Below are 22621 nucleotides of genomic sequence, written 5' to 3'. Positions count from 1 at the left end.
TGCTCCTCCTATTTTTCAGACCGTTCATGCTCCTCATATTTTGACACCTTTTGAAGCTCTTCATATTTTTCACACCTTTTCAGGCTCTTCATGTTTCTGAACACCGCGTCATGCTCCTCCTATTTTTCATATCGTTTCATGCTTCTCATATTTTTCACACCTTTTGAAGCTCTTCATATTTTTCACACCTTTTCAGGCTCTTCATGTTTTTCAACACCGCTTCATACTCCTCCTATTTTTCAGACCGTTTCATGCTCATCTCATTTTTGACACCTTTTGAAGCTCTTCATATTCTTCACTCCTTTTGAAGCTCTTCATATTTTTCACACCTTTTGAAGCTCTTCATATTTCTCACACCTTTTCAGACTCTTCATGTTTTTCAACACCGCTTCATGCTGCTCCTGTTTTTCAGACCTTTTCATGCTCCTCATATTTTTCACATCTTTTGAAGTTCTTCTTATTTTTCACACCTTTTCAAGCTCTTCATCATTTTGAAAACCGCTTCATGCTCCTCCTATTTTTCAGACCGTTTCATGCTCCTCATGTATTTCACACCTTTTGAAGCTCTTCATAATTTTCACACCTTTTCAGGCTCTACATGTTTTTCAACATCACTTCATGCTTCTCTTATTTTTCAGACCGATTCTTGTTCCTCATATTTTTGACACCTTTTGAAGCTCTTCATATTTTTCACACCTGTTCAGGCTCTTCATGTTTTTCAACGCCGCTTCATGCTCCTCATCTTTTTCAGACCGTTTCATGCTCCTCATATTTTTCACACCTTTTGAAGCTCTTCATATTTTTCACAACTTTTCAGGCTCTTCATATTTTTGATCACCGTTTCATGCTCCTCCTATTTTTCAGACCGTTTCATGCTCCTCATATTTTGACACCTTTTTAAGCTCTTCACATTTTTCACACCTTTTCAGGCTCTTCATGTTTTTCAAAACCGCTTCATGATCCCCCTATATTTCAGACCGTTTCATGCTCCTCATATTTTTCACACCTTTTGAAGCTCTTCGTATTTTTCACACCTTTTCAGACTCTTCATGTTTTTCAACACCACTTCATGCTCCTCCTATTTTTCCGACGGTTTCATGCTCATCGCATTTTTGACACCTTCTCAAGCTCTTCATTTTTTTTCAAAACTTTTGAGCTCTTCACATTCTTCACACGTTTTCAGGCTCTTCATGTATTTCAATAACGGTTCTTACTCCTCCTATTTTTCAGAACGTTGCATGCTTCTCATATTTTTGACACGTTTTGAAGCTCTTCATATTTTTCACACATTTTCAGGCTCTTCATGTTTTTCAACACGACTTCATGCTCCTCCTATTTTTCAGACCGTTTCATGCTCCTCCTATTTTTCACACCTTTTGAAGCTCTTCATAATTTTCACACCTTTTCAGGCTGTACATGTTTTTGAACACCACTTCATGCTCCTCCTATTTTTCAGATCGTTTCTTGCTCCTCATGTATTTCACACATTTTGAAGCTCTTCATATTTTTCACACCTTTTCAGGCTCTTCATGTTTTTCAACACCGCATCATGCTCCTCCTATTTTTCAGACCGTTTCATGCTCATCTCTTTTTTGACACCTTTTGAAGCTCTTCATATTTTTCATACGTTTTGAAGCTCTTCATACTTTTCACACTTTTTCAGGCTCTTCGTGTTTTTGAACACCGCTTCACGCTCCTCCTATTTTTCAGACCGTTTCATGCTGCTCGTATTTTTCAGACCGTTTCATGCTCCTCATAATTTTGACAATTTTATAAGCTCTTCATATTTTTCACACTTTTTCAGGCTCTTCAAGTTTTTGAACACCGCTTCATGCTCCTCCTATTTTTCAAACTTTTGAAGCTCTTCATGTTTTTCACACCTTTTCAGGCTCTTCATGTTTTTGAACACAGCTTCATGCTCCTCCTAATTTTCAGACCGTTTCATGCTCCTCATACATTTCACACCTTTTTAAGCTCTTCCTATTTTTCACACCTTTTCACGCTCTTCATGTTTTTGAACACCGTTTTATGCTGCCTCTATTTTTCAGACCGTTTCATGCTCCTCATATATTTTAAACCTTTTGAATCTCTTCATATATTTCACACCTTTTCAGGCTGTTCATGTTTTTCAACAACGCTTCATGATCTTCCTATTATTCAGACCGTTTCATGCTCCTCAAGTATTTCACACCTTTTGAAGCTCTTCATATTTTTCACACCTTTTCAGGCTCTTCATATTTTTCAACACCACTTATTGCCCCTCCTATTTTTCAGACCGTATCATGCTCATCTCATTTTTACACCTTTTGAAGCTCTTCATATTTTTCACACCTTTTGAAGCTCTTCCTATTTTTCACACCTTTTCAGGCTCTTCAGGGTTTTGAACACCGCTTCATGCTCCTCATATTTTTCACACCTTTTGAAGCTCTTCATATTTTTCACACCTTTCCAGGCTCTTCATGTTTTTCAACACCGCTTCTTGCTCCTCCATTTTTCACACCCTTTCATGCTTCTCATGTATTTCACACCTTTTGAAACTCTTCATATTTTTCACATCTTTTCAGGCTCTTCATGTTTTTGAACAAGGTTTCATGCTCCTCCCATTTTTCAGACCGTTTCATGCTACTCATATTTTTGACACGTTTTGAAGCTCTTCATATTTTTCCCATTTTTCAGGCTCTTCATGTTTTTGAACACCGTTTCATGCTCCTCCTATTTTTCAGACCGTTCATGCTCCTCATATTTTGACACATTTTGAAGCTCTTCATATTTTTCACATCTTTTCAGGCTCTTCATGTTTTTGAACAAGGTTTCATTCTCCTCCCATTTTTCAGACCGTTTCATGCTCCTCATATTTTTGACACGTTTTGAAGCTCTTCATAGTTTTCACACCTTTTCAGGCTCTTCATGATTTTGAACACCGTTTCATGCTCCTCCTATTTTTCAGACCGTTCATGCTCCTCATATTTTGACACCTTTTGAAGCTCTTCATATTTTTCACACCTTTTCAGGCTCTTCATGTTTCTGAACACCGCGTCATGCTCCTCCTATTTTTCATATCGTTTCATGCTTCTCATATTTTTCACACCTTTTGAAGCTCTTCATATTTTTCACACCTTTTCAGGCTCTTCATGTTTTTCAACACCGCTTCATACTCCTCCTATTTTTCAGACCGTTTCATGCTCATCTCATTTTTGACACCTTTTGAAGCTCTTCATATTCTTCACTCCTTTTGAAGCTCTTCATATTTTTCACACCTTTTGAAGCTCTTCATATTTCTCACACCTTTTCAGACTCTTCATGTTTTTCAACACCGCTTCATGCTGCTCCTGTTTTTCAGACCTTTTCATGCTCCTCATATTTTTCACATCTTTTGAAGTTCTTCTTATTTTTCACACCTTTTCAAGCTCTTCATCATTTTGAAAACCGCTTCATGCTCCTCCTATTTTACAGACCGTTTCATTCTCCTCATGTATTTCACACGTAATGAAGCTCTTCCAATTTTGCACAACTTTTCAGTCTCTTCTTGTTTTACAACACCGCATCATGCTCCTCCTATTTTTCAGACTGTTTCATGCACCTCATAATTTTGACACCTTTTGAAGCTCTTCATATTTTTCACACCTTTTGAAGCTCTTCATGTTTTTCACACCTTTTCAGGCTCTTCATGATTTTCAACACCGCTTCATGCTCCTGCTATTTTTCAGACCGTTTCATGCTCATCTCTTTTTTGACACCTTTAGAAGCTGTTCATATTTTTCACACCTTTTAAAGCTCTTCATATTTTTCACATTTTTGAAACTCTTCATATTTTTCTCACCTTTTGAAGCTCTTCATGTTTTTCACACCTTTTCAGGCTTCTCATGTTTTTGAACACCGCTTCATGCTCCTCCTATTTTTCACTCCTTTTGAAGCTCTTCATATTTTTCACACCTTTTCAGGCTGTACATGTTTTTGAACACCACTTCATGCTCCTCCTATTTTTCAGACCGTTTCTTGCTCCTCATGTATTTCACACATTTTGAAGCTCTTCATATTTTTCACACCTTTTCAATGTCTTCATGTTTTTGATCACTGTTTCATGCTGCTCCTGTTTTTCAGACCATTTCATGATACTCATATTTTTGACACCTTTTGAAGCTCTTCATATTTTTCACACTTTTTCAGGCTGTTTATAGTTTTCAACACCGCTGCATGATTCTCCTATATTTGAGACCATTTCATGCTCCTCATATTTTTGACATTTTTTGAAGCTCTTCATATTTTTCACACCTTGTGAAGCTCTTCCTATTTTTCACAGGTTTTCAGGCTCTTCATGTTTTTCAACACCGCTTCATGCTCCTCCTATTTTTCCGACCGTTTCATGCTCATCTCATTTTTGACACCTTTTGAAGGTCTTCATATTTTTGACACCTTTTGAAGCTCTTCATATTTTTCACTTCTTTTCAGGCTCTTCATGTTTTTTAACGCCGCTTCATGCTCCTCATATTTTTCAGACCGTTTCATGCTCCTCATATTTTTGACATCTTTTGAAGCTCTTCACATTTTTCACACATGTTCAGGCTCTTCATGTTTTTCAACACCGCTTGATGATCCTCCTATATTTCAGACCGTTTCATGCTCCTCATATTTTTGACACCTTTTGAAGCTCTTCATATTTTTCACACCTTTTCAGACTCTTCATGTTTTTCAACACCGCTTGATGATCCTCCTATATTTCAGACCGTTTCATGCTCCTCATATTTTTGACACCTTTTGAAGCTCTTCATATTTTTCACACCTTTTCAGACTCTTCATGTTTTTCAACACCGCTTGATGATCCTCCTATATTTCAGACCGTTTCATGCTCCTCATATTTTTGACACCTTTTGAAGCACTTCATATTTTTCACACCTTTTCAAGCTCTTCATATTTTTGAACACCGCTTCATGTTCCTCCTGTTTTTCACACCTTTTGAAGCTCTTCATATTTTTCACACCTTTTCAGGCTCTTCAGGTTTTTGAACACCTCTTCATGCTCCTCCTATTTTTCAGACCGTTTCATGCTCCTCATGTATTTCACACCTTTTGATGCTGTTCATATTTTTCACACCTTTTCAAGCTATCCATGTTTCTGAACACCACTTCCTGCTCCTCCTATTTTTGAGGCCGTTTCATGCTCATCTCATTTTTGACACCTTCTGAAGCTCTTCATTTATTTCACACCTTTTGAGCTCTTCATATTCTTCACACGTTTTCAGGCTCTTCATGTATTTCAATAACGCTTCTTACTCCTCCTATTTTTCAGACCGTTTCATGCTCCTCATATTTTTGACATCTTTTGAAGCTCTTCACATTTTTCACACATTTTCAGGCTTTTCATGTTTCTGAACACCGGTTCATCCTCCTCCTATTTTTCACACCTTTTGAAGCTCTTCATATTTTTCACAGCTTTTCAGGCTTCACATGTTTTTGAACACGACTTCATGCTCCTCATCTTTTTCAGTCTGTTTCATGCTCCTCATATTTTTCACACCGTTTGAAGCTCTTCATATTTTTCACACGTTTTCAGGCTCTTCATGTTTTTGATCACCGTTTCATGCTCCTCCTATTTTTCAGACCGTTTCATGCTCCTCATATTTTTGACCATTTTATAAGCTCTTCATAATTTTCACACTTTTTTAGGCTCTTCATGTTTTTTAACACCGCTTCATGCTCCTCCTATTTTTCAAACTTTTTGAAGCTCTTCATGTTTTTCACACCTTATCAGACTCTTCATGCTTTTGAACACCTCTTCATGCTACTCCTATTTTTCAGACCTTTTCATGCTCCTCATGTATTTCACACGTTTTGAAGCTCTTCATATTTTTCACACCTTTTCAGACTCTTCATGTTTTTGAACACTGCTTCATGCTCCTCCTATTTTTCAGACCGTTTCAAGCTCCTCATATTTTTGACACCTTTTGAAGCTCTTCATATTTTTCACACCATTTTAGGCTCTTCATGTTTTTGAACACAGTTTCATGCTCCTCGTATTTTTCACACCTTTTAAAGCTCTTCATATTTTTCACACCTTTTCAGACTCTTCATGTTTTTGAACACTGCTTCATGCTCCTCCTATTTTTCAGACCGTTTCATACTCCTCATATTTTTGACACGTTTTGAGGCTCTTCATAATTTTCACACCATTTTAGGCTCTTCATGTTTTTGAACACCGTTTCATGCTCCTCGTATTTTTCACACCTTTTAAAGCTCTTCATATTTTCACACCTTTTCAGGCTCTCATGTTTTTGAACACAGTTTCATGCTCCTCCTATTTTTTATACCGTTTCATGATACTCATGTATTTCACACCTTTTGAAGGTCTTCATATTTTTCACACCTTTTCAGGCTGTACATGTTTTTGAAGACCACTTCATGCTCCTCATCTTTTTCAGACCGTTTCATGCTCCTGATATTTTTCACACCGTTTGAAGCTCTTCATATTATTCACACGTTTTCAGATTCTTCATGTTTTTGATCACCGTTTCATGCTCCTCATATTTTTGACACCTTTTGAAGCTCTTCACATTTATCACACCTTTTCAGGCTCTTCATGTTTTTCAACACCGCTTCATGATCCTCCTATATTTCAGAGCGTTTCATGCTCCTCATAATTTTGACAATTTTATCAGCTCTTCATATTTTTCACACTTTTTCAGGCTCTTCATGTTTTTGAACACCGCTTCATGCTCCTCCTATTTTTCAAACTTTTGAAGCTCTTCATGTTTTTCACACCTTTTCAGGCTCTTCATGTTTTTGAACACAGCTTCATGCTCCTCCTAATTTTCAGACCGTTTCATGCTCCTCATACATTTCACACCTTTTTAAGCTCTTCGTATTTTTCACACCTTTTCACGCTCTTCATGTTTTTGAACACCGTTTTATGCTGCCTCTATTTTTCAGACCGTTTCATGCTCCTCATATATTTTAAACCTTTTGAATCTCTTCATATATTTCACACCTTTTCAGGCTGTTCATGTTTTTCAACAACGCTTCATGATCTTCCTATTATTCAGACCGTTTCATGCTCCTCAAGTATTTCACACCTTTTGAAGATCTTAATATTTTTCACACCTTTTCAGGCTCTTCAGGGTTTTGAACACCGCTTCATGCTCCTCATATTTTTCACACCTTTTGAAGCTCTTCATATTTTTCACACCTTTTCAGGCTCTTCATGTTTTTCAACACAGCTTCTTGCTCCTCCATTTTTCACACCCTTTCATGCTTCTCATGTATTTCACACCTTTTGAAACTCTTCATATTTTTCACATCTTTTCAGGCTCTTCATGTTTTTGAACAAGGTTTCATGCTCCTCCCATTTTTCAGACCGTTTCATGCTCCTCATATTTTTGACACGTTTTGAAGCTCTTCATATTTTTCCCATTTTTCAGGCTCTTCATGTTTTTGAACACCGTTTCATGCTCCTCCTATTTTTCAGACCGTTCATGCTCCTCATATTTTGACACATTTTGAAGCTCTTCATAGTTTTCACACCTTTTCAGGCTCTTCATGTTTTTGAACACCGTTTCATGCTCCTCCTATTTTTCAGACCGTTCATGCTCCTCATATTTTGACACCTTTTGAAGCTCTTCATATTTTTCACACCTTTTCGGGCTCTTCATGTTTCTGAACACCGCATCATGCTCCTCCTATTTTTCAGATCGTTTCAGGCTGCTCGTATTTTTCAGACCGTTTCATGCTCCTCATATTTTTGACAATTTTATAAGCTCTTCATATTTTTCACACTTTTTCAGGCTCTTCATGTTTTGAACACCGCTTCATGCTCCTCCTATTTTTCAGACCTTTTCATGCTCCTCATGTATTTCACACGTTTTGAAGCTCTTCATATTTTTCACACATTTTCAGGCTCTTCATATTTTTGAACACAGCTTCATGCTCCTCCTATTTTTCAAACCTTTTGAAGCTCTTAATGTTTTTCACACCTTATCAGCCTCTTCATGTTTTTGAACATCTCTCCATGCTCCTCATTTTTTTGACAATTTTATAAGCTCTTCATATTTACCACACTTTTTCAGGTACTTCATGTTTTTGAACACCGCTTCATCCTCCTGCTATTTTTTAAACCTTTTTAAGCTCTTCATGTTTTTCACACATTTTCAGGCTCTTCATGTATTTCAACACCGCTTCATGCTCCTCCTATTTTTCAGAACGTTTCATGCTCCTCATATTTTTGACACCTTTTGAAGCTCTTCATATTTTTCTCACCCTTTGAAGCTCTTCATATTTTTCATATTTTTGAAGCTCTTCATATTTTCACAACTTTTCAGGCTCTTCATGTTTTTGAACACCACTTCATGCTCCTTCTATTTTTCCGAGAGTTTCATGCTCCTCATGTATTTCACACCTTTTGAAGCTTTTCATATTTTTCACTCTTTTTCAGGCTCTTCATGTTTTTCAACACTACTTCATTCTTCTCCTATTTTTCAGCCCGTTTCATGCTCCTCATGTCTTTCACACCTTTTGAAGCTCTTCACATTTTTCACACCTTTTCAGGCTCTTCATGTTTTTGATCACCATTTCATGCTCCTCCCATTTTTCAGACCGTTTCATGCTCCTCATATTTTTGACACCTTTTGAAGCTCTTCATATTTTTCACACCTTTTCAGACTCTTCATGTTTTTGAACACCGCTTCATGCTCCTCCTATTATTCAGACAGTTTCATGCTTCTCATATTTTTGACACCTTTTGAAGCTCTTCATATTTTTCACACCCTTTCAGGCTCTTAATGTTTTTCAACACCACTTCATGCTCCTCCTATTTTTCATACGTTTTTATGCTCCTCATATTTTTGACACCTTTTGAAGCTCTTCATATTGTTCACACCTTTTCAGGCTCTTCATGTTTTTGAACACCGTTTCATGTTCCTCGTATTTTTCAGGCCTTTTCATGCTCGTCATGTATTTCACACTTGTGAAGCTCTTCATATTTTTCACACCTTTTCAGGATCTTCATGTTTTTCAACACCACTTCATGCTTCTCCTATTTTTCAGCCCGTTTCATGCTCCTCATATTTTTGACACCTTTTGAAGCTTTTCATATTTTTCACACCTTTTCAGGCTCTTCATGTTTTTGAACACCACTTCATGCTCCTTCTATTTTTCAGAGAGTTTCATGCTCCTCTTGTATTTCACACGTTTTGAAGCTCTTCATATGTTTCACACCTTTTGAAGTTCTTCATATTTTTCACACCTTTTCAAGCTCTTCATATTTTTCACACCTTTTCAGGCTCTTCATGTTTTTCAACACCGCTTCATGCTCCTCCTGTTTTTCAGACCGTTTCATGCTCCACACATTTTGAAACCTTTTGAAGCTCTTCATATTTTTCACACCTTTTCAGGCTCTCCATGTTTTTCATCACCGATTCATGCTCCTCCTATTTTGAGGCCGTTTCATGCTCCTCATATTTTTGACACCTTTTGAAGCTCTTCATATTTTTCACACCTTTTAGGCTCTTCATGTTTTTGAACACCGTTTCATGCTCCTCCTATTTTTCTGACCGTTTCATGCACATCTCATTTTTGACACTTTTTGAAGCCTTTGATATTTTTCACACCATTTTCAGGCTCTTCATGTTTTTCAACACCGCTTTATGATCCTCCTATTTTTCAGACAGTTTCATGCTCCTCATATATTTGACACCTTTTGAAGTACTTCATATTATTCACACCTTTTCAGGCTCTTCATGTTTTTGAACACCGTTTCATGCTCCTCCTATTTTTCTGACCGTTTCATGCACATCTCATTTTTGACACTTTTTGAAGCCTTTGATATTTTTCACACCATTTTCAGGCTCTTCATGTTTTTCAACACCGCTTTATGATCCTCCTATTTTTCAGACAGTTTCATGCTCCTCATATATTTGACACCTTTTGAAGTACTTCATATTATTCACACCTTTTCAGGCTCTTCATGTTTTTGAACACCGTTTCATGCTCCTCCTATTTTTCTGACCGTTTCATGCACATCTCATTTTTGACACTTTTTGAAGCCTTTGATATTTTTCACACCATTTTCAGGCTCTTCATGTTTTTGAACACCGTTTCATGCTCCTATTTTTCAGACCGTTTCATGCTCCTCTTATGTTTGACACCTTTTGAAGCTCTTCATATTTTTCACACCTTTTCACGCTCTTCATGTTTTTGAACACCGCTTCATGCTCCGCCTATTTTTCAGACCGTTTCATGCTCCTCATATTTTTGACACCTTTTGAAGCTCTTCATATTTTTCACACCTTTTGAAGCTCTTCATATTTTTCATATTTTTGAAGCTCTTCATATTTTTCACACCTTTTCAGGCTTTTCATGTATTTGAACACCGGTTCATATTCCTCCTATTTTTCAGACCGTTTCATGCTCCTCCTATTTTTCACTCCTTTTGAAGCTCTTCATATTTTTCACACCTTTTCAGTCTCTACATGTTTTTGAACACCGCTTCATGCTCCTCCTATTTCTCAGACCATTTCATGCTCCTCATGTATTTCACACCTTTTGAAGCTCTTCGTATTTTGCACACATTTTCAGGCTTTTCATGTTTTTCACAACCACTTCATGCTCCTCATATTTTTCAGACCGTTTCATGCACATTTCATTTTTGACTCCTTTTGAAGCTCTTCATATTTTTCACACCATTTTCAGGCTCTTCATGTTTTTCAACACCGCTTTATGATCCTCCTATTTTTCAGACCGTTTCATATTCCTCATATTTTTGACATTTTTTGAGGCTCTTCATATTTTTCACACCTTTTCAGGCTCTTCATGTTTTTGAACACCGTTTCATGCTCCTCCTATTTTTCAGACCGTTTCATGCACATCTCATTTTTGACACCTTTTGAAGCTCTTGATATTTTTCACACCATTTTCAGGCTCTTCATGTTTTTCAACACCGCTTTATGATCCTCCTATTTTTCAGACCGTTTCATGCTCCTCATATATTTGACACCTTTTGAAGCTCTTCGTATTTTTCATAACTTTTCAGGCTCTTCATATTTTTCACACATTTTCAAGCTGTTCATGTTTTTGAACACGGCTTCATGCTCCTCCAATTTTTCAGACCATTTCATGTTCCTCATATTTTTGACACCTTTTGAAGCTCTTAATTCTTTTCACACCTTTTGAAGCTCTTCATATTATTCACACCTTTTGAATCTCTTCATATTTTTCACACGTTTTCAGGCTCTTTATCTATTTCAACACCGCTTCATGCTGCTTCTATTTTTCAGACCGTTTCATTCTCCTCATACCTTTGACACCTTTTGAAGGTCTTCATATATTCCACACCTTTTCAGACTCTTCATGTTTTTGAACACCGCTTCATGCTCCTCTTATTTTTCAGACCGTTTCAGTCTCCTCATATTTTTGATACCTTTTGAAACTCTTCATATTTCTCACACCTTTTCAGGCTCTTCAGGTTTTTCAAAACCACTTCATGCTCCTCCTATTTTTCAGACCCTTTCATGCTCATCTCTTTTTGACACATTTTGAAGCTCTTCATATTTTTCACACCTTTTGAAGTTCTTCATATTTTTCACACCTTTTCAGGGTCTCCATGTTTATGAACACCGCTTCATGCTCCTCCTATTATTCAGACCGTTACATGCTCCTCATATTTTTCACACCTTTTGAAGTTCTTCATATTTTTCACACCTTTTCAGGTTCTTCATGTTTTTCAACACCGCTTCTTGCTCCTCCTATTTTTCAGACCGTATCATGCTCCTCATATTTTTGACACGTTTTGAAGCTCGTCATATTTTTCACACCTTTTCAGGCTCTTCAGGTTTTTGAACACCGTTTCATGCTCCTCCGATTTTTCAGACCGTTTCATGCTACTCATTTTTTTGAGACCTTTTGAAGCTCTTCACTTTTTTCACACCTTTTCAGGCTCTTCATGTTTTTGAATACCGCTTCATGCTCCTCCAATTTTTCAGACCGTTTCATGCTCTTCATATTTTTGATTTCTTTTGAAAGTCTGCATATTTTTCACACCTTTTTAGGCTCTTCATTTTTTTGAACACCACTTCATGCTCCTCCCATTTTTCAGACAGTTTCATGCTCATCTCATTTTTGACACCTTTTGAAGCTCTTCATATTTTTCACACCTTTTGAAGATCTTCATATTTTCACACGTTTTCAGGCTCTTCATGTTTTTCAACATCTTTTCATGCTCCTCCTATTTTTCAGACCGTTTCATGCTCCTCATGTATTTCACACCTTTTGAAGCTCTTCGTATTTGGCACACATTTTCAGGCTTTTCATGTTTTTCACAACCACTTCATGCTCCTCATATTTTTCAGACCTTTTCATTCACATTTCATTTTTGACTCCTTTTGAAGCTCTTCATATTTTTCACACCATTTTCAGGCTCTTCATGTTTTTCAACACCGCTTTATGATCCTCCTATTTTTCAGACCGTTTCATATTCCTCATATTTTTGACATTTTTTGAGGCTCTTCATATTTTTCACACCTTTTCAGGCTCTTCATGTTTTTGAACACCGTTTCATGCTCCTCCTATTTTTCAGACCGTTTCATGCTCATCTCATTTTTGACACCTTTTGAAGCTCTTCATATTTTTCAAACCTTTTGAAGCTCTTCATATTTTTCACACCTTTTCAGACTCTGCATGTTTTTGAACACCGCTTCATGCTCCTCCTATTTTTCAGATCGTTTCATGCTCCTCATGTATTTCACACCTTTTGAAGCTCTTCATATTTGTCACACCTTTTCAGGCTCTTCATGTTTTTCAACACCGCTTCATGCTCCTCCTATTTTTCAGACCGTTTCATGATCCTCATATTTTTCACACTTTTTGAAGCTCTTCATATTTTTCACACATTTTAAGGCTCTTCATGTTTTTCAACATCGCTTCATGCTCCTCCTATTTTTCAGACCGTTTCAAGCTTCTCATGTATTTCACACCTTTTGAAGCTCGTCATATTTTGCACACGTTTTCAGGCTCTTCATGTTTTTTCACAACCACTTCATGCTCCTCCTATTTTTCAGACCGTATCATGCTCCTCATATTTTTCACACCTTTTCAGGCTCTTCATTATTTTCAACACAACTTCATGCTCCTCCCATTTTTCAGACCGTTTTTTACTCATCTCATTTTTGACACCTTTTGAAGCTGTTCATATTTTTCACACCTTTTGAAGCTCTTCATGTTTTTGAACACCGTTTCATGCTCCTCCTATTTTTCAGACCGTTTCATGCTCCTCATATATTTCACAACTTTTGAAGCTCTTCATATATTTCACACCTTTTCAGGAACTTCATGTTTTTCAACACCTCTTCATGATCCTCCTATTTTTAAGACTGTTTCATATTCCTCATTTTTTTGACACCTTTTTAGGCTCTTCATGTTTTTTACACGTTTTCATGCTCTTCATGTTTTTCAACACCGCTTCATGCTCCTCCTATTTTTCAGACCGTGTCATGCTCCTCCTATTTTTGACACATTTTGAAGCTCTTCATATTTTTCACACCTTTTGAAGCTCTTCATATTTTTCAAACCTTTACAGGCTCTTCATGTATTTCAACACCGCTTCATGCTCCTCCTATTTTTCAGACCGTGTCTTTCTCCTCTTATTTTTGACACCTTTTGAAGCTCTTCATATTTTTCACACCTTTTGAAGCTCTTCATATTTTTCAAACCTTTACAGGCTCTTCATGTATTTCAACACCGCTTCATGCTCCTCCAATTTTTCAGACAATTTCATGCTCGTCATATTTTTCAAACCTTTTAAAGCTCTTCATAATTTTCACACCTATTCATGCTCTTCATTTTTTACACACTGTTTCATGCTCCTCCTATTTTTCAGACCGTTTCATGCTCCTCATATTTTTCACACCTTTTGAAACTCTTCATATTTTTCACACTTTTTGAAGCTCTTCATATTTTTCACAGTTTTCAGGCTCTTCATGCTTCTGAACACCGCTTCATGCTCCACCTATTTTTCAGACCGTTTCATGCTCTTCATATTTTTCACACCTTTTCAGGCTCTTCATATTTTTGAACACCTCTTCATGCTACTCCTATTTTTGATACCTTTTGAAGCTCTTCATATTTTTCACACCTTTTCAGGCTCTTCATGTTTTTCAACACGGCTTCATGCTACTCCTATTTTTGATACCTTTTGAAGCTCCTCATATTCTTCAAACCATTTCATGCTCTTCTTTTTTTTCATCACCGCTTCATGCTCCTCCTATTTTTCAGACCGTTTCATGCTCCTCATATTTTGACACCTTTTAACCTGTTCATATTTTACACATTTTCAGGCTCTTCAAGTTTTTCAACACCGTTTCATGCTACTACTATTTTTGATACCTTTTGAAGCTCCTTATATTCTTCAAACCATTTCATGCTCTTCTATTTTTTCATCACCGCTTCATGCTCCTCCTATTTTTCAGACCGTTTCATGCTCTTCCTATTTTGAGACCGTTTCATGCTCCTCATATTTTTCACACCTTTAGAAGCTCTTCGTATTTTTCTCACCTTTTCAGGCTCTTCATGTTTTTCAACACCGCTTCATGATCCTCCTATTTTTCTGACAGTTTCATGCTCCTCATATTTTTCATCCTTTTTGAAGCTCTTCATATTTTTCACACCTTTAGAAGCTCTTCGTATTTTTCTCACCTTTTCAGGCTCTTCATGTTTTTGAACACCACTTCATGCTCCTCCAATTTTCAGACCATTTCATGCTCCTCATATTTTTGACACGTTTTGAAGCTCCTCATATGTTTCACACATTTTGAAGGTCTTTATATATTTCACACCATTTCAGGATCTTCATGTGTTTCAACACCACTTCATGCTCCTCCTATTTTTCAGACCGTTTCATGCTCCTCATAATTTTGACACCTTTTGAAGCTCTTTATAATTTTCACACCTTTTCAAGCTCTTCATGTTTTTCAACACCACTTCATGCTCCTCCAATTTTTCAGGCCGTTTCATTGTCCTCATATATTTGACACCTTTAGAAGATCTTCATATTTTTCACACATTTTCAGGCTCTGCATGTTTTTCAACATCGCTTCATGACCCTCCTATTTTTTAGACCGTTTCAGGCTCCTCATATTTTTGACACCTTTAGAAGCTCTTCATATTTTTCACACCTTTTCAGGCTCTTCATTTTTTTCAACACCGCTTCATGCTCCTCCTATTTTTCAGACCGTTTCATGCTCCTCATAATTTTGACACTTTTTGAAGCTCCTCATATTTTTCACACGTTTTGAAGGTGTTCATATATTTCACACCATTTCAGGCTCTTCATGTTTTTCAACACCACTTCATGCTCCTCCAATTTTTCAGTCCGTTTCATGCTCATCTAATTTTTGACAACTTTTGAAGCTCTTCATATTTTTCACATTTTTGAAGCTCTTCATATTTCTCACACCTTTTCAGGCTCTTCATGTTTTTCAACACTGATTCATGCTCCTCCTATTTTTCAGACCGTTTCATGCTCCTCATAATTTTGACACTTTTTGAAGCTCCTCATATTTTTCACACGTTTTGAAGGTGTTCATATATTTCACACCATTTCAGGCTCTTCATGTTTTTCAACACCACTTAATGCACCTCCTATTTTTCAGACCGTTTCATGCTCATCTAATTTTTGACAACTTTTGAAGCTCTTCATATTTTTCACACCTTTTCAGGCTCTTCATTTTTTTCAACACCGCTTCATGCTCCTCGTATTTTTCAACACTGCTTCATGCTCCTCCTATTTTTCAGACCGTTTCATGCTCCTCATAATTTTGACACTTTTTGAAGCTCCTCATATTTTTCACACGTTTTGAAGGTCTTCATATATTTCACACCATTTCAGGCTCTTCATGTTTTTCAACAACACTTCATGCTCCTCCTATTTTTCAGACCGTTTCATGCTCATCTAATTTTTGACAACTTTTGAAGCTCTTCATATTTTTCACATTTTTGAAGCTCTTCATATTTCTCACACCTTTTCAGGCTCTTCATGTTTTTCAACACTGATTCATGCTCCTCCTATTTTTCAGACCGTTTCATGCTCATCTCTTTTTTGACACCTTTTGAAGCTGTTCATACTTTTCACACCTTTTCAGGATCTTCAGGTTTTTGATCACCGCTTCATGATCCTCCTATTTTTCAAACCATTTCATGCTCTTCATATTTTTGACAACTTTTGAAGCTCTTCATTTTTTTCACAACTTTTCAGGCTCTTCATGTTTTTCCACACCACTTCATGCTTCCCCTAATTTTCAGACCGTTTCATGCTCCTCATGTATTTCACACGTTTTGAAGCTCTTCATATTTTTCACACCTTTCAGGCTCTTCATGTTTTTCAACACCGTTTCATGCTGCTTCTATTTTTCAGACCGTTTCATGGTCCTCATATTTTTCACACCTTTTGAAGCTCTTCATATTTTTCACACCTTTTCAGGCTCTTCATGTTTTTGAACACATCTTCATGCTCCTCCTATTTTTCACACCGTTTCATGCTCCTCATATTTTGACACCTTTTGAAGCTCTTTATATTTTTCACAACTTTTCAGGCTCTTCATGTTTTTCAACACCGTTTCATGATCCTCCTATTGTTCAGACCGTTTCATGCTCATCTCATTTTTGACACCTCTTGAAGCTTTTCATATTTTTCACAACTTTTTAAGATCTTCATGTTTTTGAAAACCGCTTCATGCTCCTCCTATTTTTCAGAGAGTTTCATGCTCCTCTTGTATTTCACACGATTTGAAGCTCTTCATATTTTTCACACCTTTTCAGGCTCTTCAAATTTTTCACACCTTTTCAGGCTCTTCAAATTTTTCACACCTTTCCAGGCTCTTCAAATGTTTCACACCTTTTCAGGCTCTTCAAATTTTTCACACCTTTTCAGGCTCTTCATATTTTTCACACCTTTTCAGGCTCTTCAAATTTTTCACACCTTTTCAGGCTCTTCAAATTTTTCCACACCACTTCATGCTTCTCCTATATTTCAGCCCGTTTCAAACTCCTCATGTATTTCACACCTTTTGAAGCTCTTCATATTTTTCACACCATTTCAGGCTCTTCATGTTTTTGATCACCGTTTCATGCTCCTCCTATTTTTCAGACAATTTCATGCTCATCTCAATTTTGACACCTTTTGAAGCTCTTCATATATTTCACACCTTTTCAAGCTCTTCATATTTTTCACACCTTTTCAGGCTCTTCATGTTTTTCAACACCGCTTTATGCTTCTCCTATTTTTCAGACCGTTACATGCTCCTCATATTTTTGACACCTTTAGAAGTTCTTCATATTTTTCACACCTTTTTCGGCTCTTCATATTTTTCAACACCGCTTCATGCTCCTCCTATTTTTCAGACCGTTTCAAGGTCCTCATATTTTTGACACCTTTTGAAGCTTTTCATATTTTTCACACCTTTTCAGGCTCTTCATTTTTTTCAACAGTACTTCTTGCTCCTCCAATTTTTCAGACCGTTTCATGCTCATCTAATTTTTGACACCTTTTGAAGCTATGCATATTTTTCACAACTTTTCAGGCTCTTCATGTTTTTCAACACCACTGCATGCTCCTCGTATTTTTAAGACCGTTTCATGCTCCTCATATTTTTGACACCTTTAGAAGCTCTTCATATTTTTCACACCTTTTCAGGCTCTTCATGTTTTTCAACACCGCTTCATGCTCCTCTTCTTTTTCAGACCATTTCAGGCTCCTCATATTTTTGACACCTTTTTAAGCTCTTCATGTTTTTCACACATTTTCAGGCTCTTCATGTATTTCAACACCGCTTCATGCTCCTCCTATTTTTCAGAACGTTTCATGCTCCTCATATTTTGGACACCTTTTGAAGCTCTTCATATTTTTCTCACCCTTTGAAGCTCTTCATATTTTTCATATTTTTGAAGCTCTTCATATTTTCACAACTTTTCAGGCTCTTCATGTTTTTGAACACCACTTCATGCTCCTTCTATTTTTCAGAGAGTTTCATGCTCCTCATGTATTTCACACCTTTTGAAGCTTTTCATATTTTTCACACTTTTTCAGGCTCTTCATGTTTTTCAACACCACTTCACTCTTCTCCTATTTTTCAGTCCGTTTCATGCTCCTCATGTCTTTCACACCTTTTGAAGCTCTTCACATTTTTCACACCTTTTCAGGCTCTTCATGTTTTTGATCACCATTTCATGCTCCTCCCATTTTTCAGACCGTTTCATGCTCCTCATATTTTTGACACCTTTTGAAGCTGTTCATATTTTTCACACCTTTTCAGACTCTTCATGTTTTTGAACACCGCTTCATGCTCCTCCTATTATTCAGACAGTTTCATGCTTCTCATATTTTTGACACCTTTTGAAGCTCTTCATATTTTTCACACCCTTTCAGGCTCTTAATGTTTTTCAACACCACTTCATGCTCCTCCTATTTTTCATACGTTTTCATGCTCCTCATATTTTTGACACCTTTTGAAGCTCTTCATATTGTCCACACCTTTTCAGGCTCTTCATGTTTTTGAACACCGTTTCATGTTCCTCGTATTTTTCAGGCCATTTCATGCTCGTCATGTATTTCACACTTTTGAAGCTCTTCATATTTTTCACACCTTTTCAGGATCTTCATGTTTTTCAACACCACTTCATGCTTCTCCTATTTTTCAGACCGTTACTTGCTCCTCATATTTTTGACACCTTTAGAAGTTCTTCATATTTTTCACACCTTTTCAGGCTCTTCATATTTTTCAACACCGCTTCATTCTCCTCCTATTTTTCAGACCGTTTCAAGGTCCTCATATTTTTGACACCTTTTGAAGCTTTTCATATTTTTCACACCTTTTCAGGCTCTTCATTTTTTTCAACAGTACTTCTTGCTCCTCCAATATTTCAGACCGTTTCATGCTCATCTAATTTTTGACACCTTTTGAAGCTATGCATATTTTTCACAACTTTTCAGGCTCTTCATATTTTTCAACACCACTGCATGCTCCTCATATTTTTAAGACCGTTTCATGCTCCTCATACTTTTGACACCTTTAGAAGCTCTTCATATTTTTCACACCTTTTCAGGCTCTTCATGTTTTTCAACACCGCTTCATGCTCCTCTTCTTTTTCAGACCGTTTCAGGCTCCTCATATTTTTGACACCTTTTTAAGCTCTTCATGTTTTTCACACATTTTCAGGCTCTTCATGTATTTCAACACCGCTTCATGCTCCTCCTATTTTTCAGACCGTTTCATGCTCCACACATTTTGAAACCTTTTGAAGCTCTTCATATTTTTCACACCTTTTCAGGCTCTCCATGTTTTTCATCACCGATTCATGCTCCTCCTATTTTTGAGGCCGTTTCATGCTCCTCATATTTTTGACACCTTTTGAAGCTCTTCATATTTTTCACACCTTTTAGGCTCTTCATGTTTTTGAACAGCGCTTCATGCTCCTCATATTTTTCAGACCGTTTCATGCTCCTCATATTTTTCACACCTTTTGAAGCTCTTCATATTTTTCATATTTTTGAAGCTGTTCATATTTTTCACACTTTTTCAGGCTCTTCATGTTTTTGAGCACACCTTCTTGCTCCTCCTATTTTTCAGACATTTTCATGCTCCTCATGTATTTCACACCATTTGAAGCTCTTCATGTTTTTCACACCTTTTCAGTCTCTTCATGTGTTGAACACCATTTCATGCTCCTCCGATTTTTTAGACCATTTCATGCTCCTCATATTTTTGACACCTTTTGAAGCTCTTCATATTTTTCACACCTTTTCAGGCTCTTCATGTTTTTGAACACAGCTTCATGCTCCTCCAATTTTTCAGACCGTTTCATGTTTCTCATATTTTTGACACCTTTTGAAGCTCTTCATATTTTTCACACCTTTTGAAGCTCTTCATATTTTTCATATATTTGAAGCTCTTCATATTTTTCACACCATTTCAGGCTTTTCATGTATTTGAACACCGATTCATGCTCCTCCTATTTTTCAGACCGTTTCGGGCTCCTCCTATTTTTCACTCCTTTTGAAGCTCTTCACATTTTTCACACCTTTTCAGTCTCTACATGTTTTTGAACACCGCTTCATGCTCCTCCTATTTCTCAGACCATTTCATGCTCCTCATGTATTTCACACCTTTTGAAGCTCTTCGTATTTTGCACACATTTTCAGGCTTTTCATGTTTTTCACAACCACTTCATGCTCCTCATATTTTTCAGACCGTTTCATGCACATTTCATTTTTGACTCCTTTTGAAGCTCTTCATATTTTTCACACCATTTTCAGGCTCTTCATGTTTTTCAACACCGCTTTATGATCCTCCTATTTTTCAGACCGTTTCATATTCCTCATATTTTTGACATTTTTTGAGGCTCTTCATATTTTTCACACCTTTTCAGGCTCTTCATGTTTTTGAACACCGTTTCATGCTCCTCCTATTTTTCTGACCGTTTCATGCACATCTCATTTTTGACACTTTTTTAAGCCTTTGATATTTTTCACACAATTTTCAGGCTCTTCATGTTTTTCAACACCGCTTTATGATCCTCCTATTTTTCAGACCGTTTCCTGCTCCTCATATATTTGACACCTGTTGAAGTACTTCATATTTTTCACACCTTTTGAGGCTGTTCATGTTTTTGAACACCGTTTCATGCTCCTCCTATTTTTCTGACCGTTTCATGCACATCTCATTTTTGACACTTTTTGAAGCCTTTGATATTTTTCACACCATTTTCAGGCTCTTCATGTTTTTGAACACTGTTTCATGCTCCTCCTATTTTTCAGACCGTTTCATGCTCCTCTTATGTTTGACACCTTTTGAAATTCTTCATATTTTTCACACCTTTTCACGCTCTTCATGTTTTTGAACACCGCTTCATGCTCCGCCTATTTTTCAGACCGTTTCATGCTCCTCATATTTTTGACACCTTTTGAAGCTCTTCATATTTTTCACACCCTTTCAGGCTCTTAATGTTTTTCAACACAACTTCATGCTCCTCCTATTTTTCAGATGTTTTCATGCTCCTCATATTTTTGACACCTTTAGAAACTCTTCATATCTTTCACACCTTTTCAGGCTCTTCATGTTTTGCCACACCGCTTCATGCTCCTCCTATTTTTCAGCCCGTTTCATGCTCCTCATGTATTTCACACCTTTTGAAGCTCTTCATATATTTCACACATTTTCAGGCTCTTCATTTTTTTCAACACCGCTTCATGCTCCTCCTATTTTTCAGACCGTTTCATGCTCCTCATATTTTTGACACCTTTTGAAGCTCTTCATATTTTTCACACCTTTTCAGGCTCTTCATGTTTTTGAACACCGCTTCATGCTCCTCCAATTTTTCAGACCGTTTCATGTTTCTCATATTTTTGACACCTTTTGAAGCTCTTCATATTTTTCACACCTTTTGAAGCTCTTCATATTTTTCATATTTTTGAAGCTCTTCATATTTTTCACACCTTTTCAGGCTTTTCATGTATTTGAACACCGGTTCATGTTCCTCCTATTTTTCAGACCGTTTCATGCTCCTCCTATTTTTCACTCCTTTTGAAGCTCTTCATATTTTTCACACCTTTTCAGTCTCTACATGTTTTTGAACACCGCTTCATGCTCCTCCTATTTCTCAGACCATTTCATGCTCCTCATGTATTTCACACCTTTTGAAGCTCTTCGTATTTTGCACACATTTTCAGGCTTTTCATGTTTTTCACAACCACTTCATGCTCCTCATATTTTTCAGACCGTTTCATGCACATTTCATTTTTGACTCCTTTTGAAGCTCTTCATATTTTTCACACCATTTTCAGGCTCTTCATGTTTTTCAACACCGCTTTATGATCCTCCTATTTTTCAGACCGTTTCATATTCCTCATATTTTTGACATTTTTTGAGGCTCTTCATATTTTTCACACCTTTTCAGGCTCTTCATGTTTTTGAACACCGTTTCATGCTCCTCCTATTTTTCAGACCGTTTCATGCACATCTCATTTTTGACATCTTTTGAAGCTCTTGATATTTTTCACACCATTTTCAGGCTCTTCATGTTTTTCAACAACGCTTTATGATCCTCCTATTTTTCAGACCGTTTCATGCTCCTCATATATTTGACACCTTTTGAAGCTCTTCGTATTTTTCATAACTTTTCAGGCTCTTCATATTCTTCACACATTTTCAAGCTGTTCATGTTTTTGAACACGGCTTCATGCTCCTCCAATTTTTCAGACCATTTCATGTTCCTCATATTTTTGACACCTTTTGAAGCTCTTCATTCTTTTCACACCTTTTGAAGCTCTTCATATTTTTCACACCTTTTGAATCTCTTCATATTTTTCACACGTTTTCAGGCTCTTTATCTATTTCAACACCGCTTCATGCTGCTTCTATTTTTCAGACCGTTTCATGCTCCTCATATTTTTGACACCTTTTGAAGCTCTTCATATTTTTCACATCTTTTCAGGCTCTTCATGTTTTTGAACACCGTTTCATGCTCCTCGTATTTTTCAGACCGTTTCATTCTCCTCATACCTTTGACACCTTTTGAAGGTCTTCATATATTCCACACCTTTTCAGACTCTTCATGTTTTTGAACACCGCTTCATGCTCCTCTTATTTTTC

This window comes from Dama dama, chromosome 29 (assembly GCF_033118175.1).
Source record: "Dama dama isolate Ldn47 chromosome 29, ASM3311817v1, whole genome shotgun sequence".
Classification (NCBI taxonomy): Eukaryota; Metazoa; Chordata; class Mammalia; order Artiodactyla; family Cervidae; genus Dama; species Dama dama.
This window is presented reverse-complemented; position numbering follows the sequence as displayed.